At 42.0% G+C, this 8,486-nt stretch overlaps 1 non-coding gene across 1 annotated transcript; it reads left to right on the top strand.

Moving 5' to 3' along the window:
• Positions 1-7,639: 7,639 nt before the first annotated feature.
• On the top strand, positions 7,640-7,745 carry LOC120108668. The gene has a single exon (XR_005509939.1). It is a non-coding gene; the product is annotated as a small nucleolar RNA R71 (small nucleolar RNA).
• Positions 7,746-8,486: the final 741 nt, after the last annotated feature.

Raw genomic sequence — 8,486 nt, 5'->3', positions numbered from 1 at the left:
TCAGAGTTAAAGGTAGAAGGGTACACAGATTCAGACTTCATGACTGATGTCGATGACAGGAAGTCAACATCTGGATATGTGTTCTTATGCAATGGTGGTACGGTAAATTGGAAGAGTTCTAAACAACCGATCATTGCTGATTCTACTATGGAAGCTGAATACATCGCCGCCTCTGAAGCTGCTAAGGAAGGCTTCTGGTTCAAGAAATTCATTGCAGAGTTGGACGTGATGACATCAGATGCCATAACACTCTACTGCGATAATAATGGCGCCATAGCCCTTGCTAAGGAGCCAAGGTCTCATCAGAAGTCTAAGCATATAGAGCGGCGCTTCCATCTCATACGCGACTATGTTGAGAAGAAATATGTAAAGGTGCAGAGAGTAGACTCCGCGGATAACGTGGCGGACCCGTTCACTAAGCAGCTGAGTCAGCAAAAGACTGAAGCCCACCTTGAGAAGATGGGCCTAAGATATATGACCAATTGGCTTTAGTGCAAGTGGGAGATTGTTAGATGTATGCCCTGGAAGCCAATTTGGCTGACACATTGTTGATTCTAGGGACATAATTTTGTACTTGACTATTTATTATTGAATAAATAAAAGACATCTTTTCATTCATATTGTTTATGTGTCTATGAATCGTCCAAGAAATTAATAAGATGATGATACATATTCTCAAGAGTTGAGAATTTAAGCCATGTATCATTGGTGATTAATTTCTAAATGCTCCTGATCAATGGATCATCACGAGGACGGTGATCGATCCGATCAGTGCACAGATCACTTTCCTTCTAGATGGACGAGACTTGAGTCCACAATGTAGGGACACTGAAGTGATAGTGCAGGTGCTTGTTAGAGAATAAGGGTACTGAGCATGACCAAGACAAGAAGTCACTTGGATGTCTATCCACTCGTCAGTGACTTGCTTGATGTTGCAGTAGTATGACTGGTCCTTTGACCTGCGGTGCTTCGGCTACTCACAGTGAGGTTATTGTAGTTTGACTGCACACATACATGGTCTCTAGCCATATGGGTCCATGCAGTGTAGATTGGCTGCAGTAAGTTCACTGTAGGAGTAGGGTATGCACCTATAAGGAATCTATCGACCTTGATAGAAGAGGAGTGATCCTATGTGATTTGTTAGACTGAGTTCTAAGACCTTGGCCAGGGCAGTAATATAAAGTGGAAAAAGAGTTTTCCACTATCGAACTCAAGTCAAATAAATCTTGACATATGACAGACGATGGGGTTTGACGAGTTGTCCATGACCTCCGTCCTGTAGGGATCCACGATAGTAGGACTGTATCACACGTTAACTGCACCTAGAGGTTCATCTTTCTATTCTACTGGGTAGCCACTACATGCTGCTAGGTGTCACTGGTGGATGGTGGGACTTATAGGGATTATCTTGATGATCGATAAACCCTAATGAGTTGAGTTGGAATCGTTCCAACCCATTGAAAGGAGTTTTCAATGATATTGTGATAGAGATCATAATATATCTCACTACCAGTCAGAGTAGAACCTATGGGGTCACACACACTAGAAGTATTGACCGATCCGATGGTTGAAAAGTGATTATGAATCACAAGTAATCAATTTGATTGATAAGAAGTTGAAGAAGGAACAAAGGGAATTAATTAATTGGACTTAAAACAAGAGTCCTACTTCGGGTAGGATTCCTAGAGTCCTAATTGGATTAGGACTGGGAATCCTAGTTGGAGTAGGACTGGGATTCCTACTTGGAATAGAATTCCTGCAATCCTAATGAGATTAGGAGTTTTGAATCAAAATTGGATTCCTACTTGGAGTAGGATTCCTAGAGTCCTAATCGGATTAGGACTTCGGATTCAAATAGAGTCCTAATTGGATTAGGACTAAAATTAAATATGTCCTAATTTGGATTAGGGTTTCTTAAGTCACAATTAATTATTAATCTAATGAAGCAATAAGACTCCTAATTGGATTAGGATTGAAGAGTTCAATTGAGTCAAAATTGATTTAAGTTCTAATTGGATTAGGACTTACCTAGATTGGATCCTAATTGGTTCACCCTTGGGCTAAGCCTAATTGGATTAGGGCTTGACCACATTAGGGCATTTCAAACCCTACTTAATGTGGATTAGGGTTAACCATGAGGAGGGGAATATGCCCCTCCCTTTTCCATGTGGAGAAGGGAGAAGAGAAAGGTAATTACTCTAGGGCTCCTAGATTGTAGGAGCCCTAGATGGTTATAAAAAGGGGCAAAGGGGGCTGGCGCCCTAGATGAGCTCTCCCTCTCCTCTTCCAAGCCGTGGCCACCCCTCTCCCTTCCTTGGTTCAGCCGCCATCAGCAAAGGGAAAAAGAAGAGGAGGCGTCTCCCTCCTCTTGGTCTTCTTCCTTGGCTCCAACGCAGGGAGAAAAAGAAAGGCTGCAAGGGGCTTCGTTCTTCTTCCTCTTCTTCATCCTTCTTCTTCCTCCTCTCAAGCACAATCAAGGGTTGATTGAAAGAGAGGAAATCAGCCATCAAAAGAAGTCTTTGCAAGGGAGCTAGCACCCCGAGAAGACAAGAGAGCTTTGATCGGATCACTGCTTCGTGTGGATACCCGTAGAGGCCGGGCACTTGAACGGCTTCAAGCGAACCTTCATCCTAGACCACGAACTTTAGTTTGCGGTGATCATCTACCCGCACAAGGTGAAGATCTGATCTTCTAAATGCATTTAAAAGTTTTAATTCTTATCTAACTACGAACGGTTCATGAAACAACGTTCATGCGATGAACGTCGATCCCGCTTATGCCGATTTCGCTGCCATCTGAATTTTTTTGAAATATCAGCGGCATGGGCGGGTTCCCAACACGTCAAATTAAGGGAATCGATCAATTGCCCATCGGCAACATAGTCCACATAAGGTTTTGACCTTTGACCATTGACTTTTAAAACATGTCCACCATTGAGGTGTTGGATCTCTACTGCACCATAAGGAGAAACCTTTTTCACTACGAATGGTCCATCCCACCTGGAGCGAAGTTTATCCAGAAAGAGTCGCAACTTGGAATTGAATAGCCAAACCTTTTGACCAGGTTCGAAGGACTTACGGTTAATGTTTTTATCATGAAAAGCCTTAGTCCTTGCTTTATAAATTTTAGCATTTTCATAGGCTTCATTGCGCAACTCTTCAAGTTCACTTAGTTGGAGTTTTCGGTTAGGACCAGCTGCTGCCATGTCTAAGTTAAACTTTTTGATAGCCCAGAAAGCTCTATGTTCAAGTTCTACCGGTAAGTGACAAGCTTTTCCAAAAACTAATCGGTAGGAGGACATGCCAATAGGAGTTTTGTAGGCAGTACGGTATGCCCAGAGAGCATCATTTATCCTTTGAGACCAATCTTTTCTATCGGGACGTACCGTTTTCTCTAAGATGTGTTTTAACTTTCTATTGGACACCTCGATTTGTCCACTCGTTTGGGGATGGTATGGGGTCACAACTTTGTGGGTGATGTTATATTTACGAACCAAAGCCTCGAATGACCGGTTGCAAAAATGAGATCCCCCATCACTGATGATGGCTCTGGGTGTGCCAAAACGACAAAAGATATTTTCATGTAAAATTTAACCACAACTTTGTGGTCATTAGTTTTAGTGGCGACCGCTTCTACCCATTTTGAGACATAATCAACCCCTACTAGAATGTATTCGAAACCAAAAGATGGTGGAAAAGGGCCGATAAAGTCAATACCCCATACATCAAAGATTTCTACAATTAAAATAGGATTGAGAGGCATCATATCTCTACGGAAGATGGTACCCATCCGTTGGCACCGTTCACAAGTTTGGCAAAAGTTATGGGCATCTTTGAAAAGTATGGGCCAATAAAATCCACTCTGTAAAACTTTTGCTGTAGTTTTTCTACCCCCAAAATGTCCCCCACAAGCTTGTGAATGGCAGAATGAAAGAATACTTTGAAATTCGCATTCGGGGACACATCGACGGATTACTTGATCGGGACAATACTTGAATAGATCGGGATCATCCCAATAATAGAACTTTACTTGTGAAAAGAATCGGTTCTTGTCTTGAGTTGACTAATCATCAGGAATTCATCCTATGGTAAGGTAATTTACTATGTTTGCAAACCATGGCGTTTTCATTCCTTGTACCCCAAATAATTGTTCATCTGGGAAAGCATCATGTAAGGGTGAGGTATTCTTAGAGGGCTCAAGAAGCATCCTAGATAAGTGGTCTGCTACGACACTTACAGTTTCTTTCTTGTCATGAATTTCTAGATCAAATTCTTGTAGTAAAAGAATCCATCGAATTAGACGGGGTTTGGTGTCCTTCTTTGCAAGAAGGTGTTGAAGGGCAGCATGATCAGTGAATACAGTAACCTTGGATCCTAATAGGTAAGATCGAAACTTGTCTAGCGCGAATATTACAGCTAGCAATTCTTTCTCAGTGGTGGTGTAGTTCAATTGTGCATCTGAGAGTGCTTTACTAGCGTAGTAGATGACATGAGGTACCTTATCTAGCCGTTGCCCTAAAACTGCCCCAATGGCATAGTCGGATGCGTCACACATCAGTTCAAATGGAAGGGTCCAATTAGGGGGCCGTATGATAGGTGCAGTGGTTAATTTCAAGCGAAAATTTTTAAATGCCTCCTCGCATGCTTTATCAAAGACAAAGGGAGTGTCCTTAGCAAGAAGATTGCACAAGGGTTTGGAAATCTTGCTGAAATCCTGAATGAAGCGACGGTAGAAACCAGCATGGCCAAGGAATGATCGGATTTGTTTCACAGTTTTGGGTGGAGGGAGATTGAAAATAAGATCGACTTTGGCTTTATCTACTTCAATGCCCCTCTTGGACATGACGTGTCCTAAAACTATGCCTTCTTGAACCATGAAATGGCTCTTTTCCTAACTTAATACTAGGTTGGTCTCCTTACATCTTTTCAAAATTAAGGTCAAATTGTCCAAACAATCGTCAAAAGATAGGCCAAAAACTGAGAAATCATCAATAAACACTTCTAGAAATTTTTCCACCATATCTGAAAAAATGGCTATCATGCATCGTTGAAAAGTTGCGGGTATATTGCATAGTCCAAAAGGCATCCTCCTATATGCAAATATCTCAAATGGGCAAGTAAAAGTGGTTTTGTCTTGATCGTCCGGGTAAACAGGTACTTGATTATATCCAGAATAACCATCTAAGAAGCAGTAGAAATCTTGACCAGCCAACCGTTCCAAAATTTGATCTATGAAAGGTAGAGGAAAATGGTCCTTCCTAGTCATTGAATTAAGTTTCCTGTAATCAATGCACACGCGCCAACCCGTAGTTGTGCGTGTTTGTATCAATTCTCCTTCCGTATTTTCAACCACAATGATACCTGATTTTTTGGGTACCACTTGTGTCGGACTCACCCACTTACTATCAGAAATTGGATAAATGATTCCGGCATCTAATAACTTCACCACTTCTTTCTTGACTACCTCCTTCATAATAGGATTGAGTCTTCTTTGCATTTCTTGGGTGGGCTTTGCATCATCTTCGAGATGAATTCGATGCATGCAAACAGAGAGGTCAACCCCTTTCAAATCGGCTATAGACCATCCTATGGCATGTTTATTCTCTTCTAGTACCCTTAAAAGTTTACCCTCCTGTTCAGTAGATAAGTTGGCCGCGATGATTACATGGAGGGTATCTTCTAGTCCTAGAAAGGCATACTTAAGAGTTATCGGAAGTGGCTTCAACTCAAGTTTAGGTGGAGAATCAATGGAAGAACAAAGTGGTATGCTAGCAATGGGGGGAAGAGGTTCAGGTCGGATCTTCCAAGGAAGGGAACTCTTGGGAGATTGATTGTCGAGTAAGATATTGACTTCTTCTATGGCCTTGTCCATATCAAAGTTGTCAATGTCAAAATGGGCCAAGCATGCCTCTAGGGGGTCATCTGCTAAGATATAGGGAAGGGCTTTCTCTACAAGATCATCCATTTCGTCAATTAAGCAACACTCATCTTCCCTCACATGTTGGTCAGCGGCATGAAACACATTCAACTTAATTTTCATGTTCCCAAATGATATATCCATTGCTCTAGTTCTACAGTTGATACATGTATTGGCTGTCGCTAAAAAGGGACGACCAAGAATCACAAGGATTTGTTTTTTTAGGTTGGGCACATGTTCCATATCAAGGACGATAAAATCTACTGAAAAATAGAATTTGTCTACTTTGACAAGAACATCTTCAATCATCCCCCGTGGTATCTTCACAGATCGATCAGCCAATTGTAAGGACATCGAGGTAGGTTTTAATTCACCTGAATAGGGTAGAAGATTCACACTTGCCCCTAGGTCTAAAAGTGCTCGGTCGATGGAGTTATTTCCTATGACACAAGAAATAGTGGGAGCACCAAGATCTTTGAATTTTGGAGGGGTGTTGTGTTGGAGAATGGAACTTACCTACTCAGTTAGGAGGACCTTTTTAGGCACATGTATCCTAGATTTCCGCTTTTGGGTGCAAAGGTCTTTGAGAAATTTGGCATAGGAGGAAACTTGTTTGATGGCATCAAGGAGTGGGAGCTTGATTTTAACTTGTTTGAAGACCTCCATCATCTCTTCTAATGAAGTTCCCTTCTTGCCAAAGGGAGAGGGTGCATTAAGTGCTTCAGGGAATGGAGCCTTTGGAATGTGGGTTGTGGCAGATGGTGGACTAGCTGAAGAAGGTTTTGAGTTTTCATGTGATACATTCCTCTCCTCTTCTTTACCTTCCTTATTGTTACCCTCCCCAATCTTATTATCTATTATACGTCCACTCCTTAGGGTAGTCAAAGCATTGGCTTGCTCATGATTTAGTCGAGTTTCTTGAGCCACGTATTGTCCCCTAGGATTACTCATTGGTTGACTTGGAAGCTTACCTTCCTCTCGCTTGTTTAATGTATTGGCTAGTTGACCCATTTGGGATTCTAGCTTAGCAATTGATTGCGTGTGAGAGTACAATAGTTGTGTATTTGCCTCCAAACCTTGAAGGGCAGTCAACACTTTCTCCTCAAAGGCTGTATTTCTTTGGGTTGGAGGAGGAGGGTGTTGAAATTGAGTTGAGGGACGGTAGAGATGAAAATTCCGCGGGTTTTGAAAATTTTGAGAGTAGGGTTGGGTAGTATTCGAAGCTTGCGGCCTCCAAGAAAAATTTGGATGATTCCGCCATTCCGGATTATATGTATTGGAAAATGGGTCATTACCTGGTGTGGGCTGTGTTTGGGCAGCATTAATCTGTTCTTGCACGAGTTCGGGGAATTGGGGTGCTGAGGGGCACTTATGAATAGGATGCAATGGGCTAGAACAGATAGCACACACTTGTGCTTGGGAAGAGCTAACGACATGTCCTCCTATCATCAGTTGGTCGATCTTATGGGACAATACATCTACCTTACTAGACAGGTCCATAGAATGACTTATTTCACAAATGGTCCCTTTTCTTTGAGAACTCGGGGGTGCTTGACGAGAACAGGGAGCATGGTGAAGGAAGTTTTCATTAAGATTTTCAAATAATTGCCATGCTTCATGCTCATTTTGAAGCATAAAAGTTTCGCCACATGCAGCATCGATCATCTGACGGTTTCGTTCAGTCAATCCGTCATAGAAGCATTGCACTAGCTGCCACCTAGGTATTTGATGATGAGGGCATTTACGGATTAGGTCCCGAAATCTCTCCCAAGTTTCATGAAATTCTTCTCCCTCGGTTTGGGAGAAGCTTGTAATGGCACGTCTAAACTGGTTCGTTCTTCCTATAGGAAAGTATTTTTTAAGAAATTCTTGTTGCATTTGATCCCAAGAACGAATCGAGTTGGCTTCTAAAGAATTCAGCCATTGTTTGGCTCTATCTTTAAGGGAGAAGGGGAATAATCTAAGTTTCAGAGCATCATTAGTGAAGTTCTGAATCTTGACGGTGGTGCAAATCTCAAGAAATTCATCTAAGTGTTTATATGGATCTTCATTGGTGAGCCCATAAAAAGATGGGAGCATTTGGATCACACTAGACTTTATTTCATATTGTACTGCTGCTACTTCAGGTAATCGAATGCAAGATGGGGAAGTGTAAATGGTGGGAGTAAAGTACTCCCTCAGGAGTTTGGGTTATTCTTCAGCCATCTCAGGAGGTGGGGATGATTCTAATGTTCTGATCTCAGCTCGAATATTTCTAAGGGTCCGTTCTATTTCAGGGTCAAAAGGTAATAGGTCACGTACTCTAGAACGACTCCCTTGCATACACTAGTACTTGATCAGTCAAGCATGCAATAAAAGACAAACACATCAATCCTTGTATTTGTCCTAAAATCACTAGACAGCTCCTAACTGGTTTGAAGAGGGCACCTAAGCCTCCAATCCGGTCTAATGAACCGAGTTGACCAGGTAAGCTCCCAGGTAAGTGGAGGGGTCACGATGCATTCGCAAAGGTCCTACTTAAAACCCACTTGCCTCGAACAAATGAACTGTCTCCCTTATAGGGACAAAGC

This window comes from Phoenix dactylifera, unplaced genomic scaffold (genome assembly GCF_009389715.1).
Source record: "Phoenix dactylifera cultivar Barhee BC4 unplaced genomic scaffold, palm_55x_up_171113_PBpolish2nd_filt_p 001474F, whole genome shotgun sequence".
NCBI lineage: Eukaryota > Viridiplantae > Streptophyta > Magnoliopsida > Arecales > Arecaceae > Phoenix > Phoenix dactylifera.
Note: the sequence above shows the minus strand (reverse complement) of the source record. Positions and strands in the feature narration are given on the sequence as shown.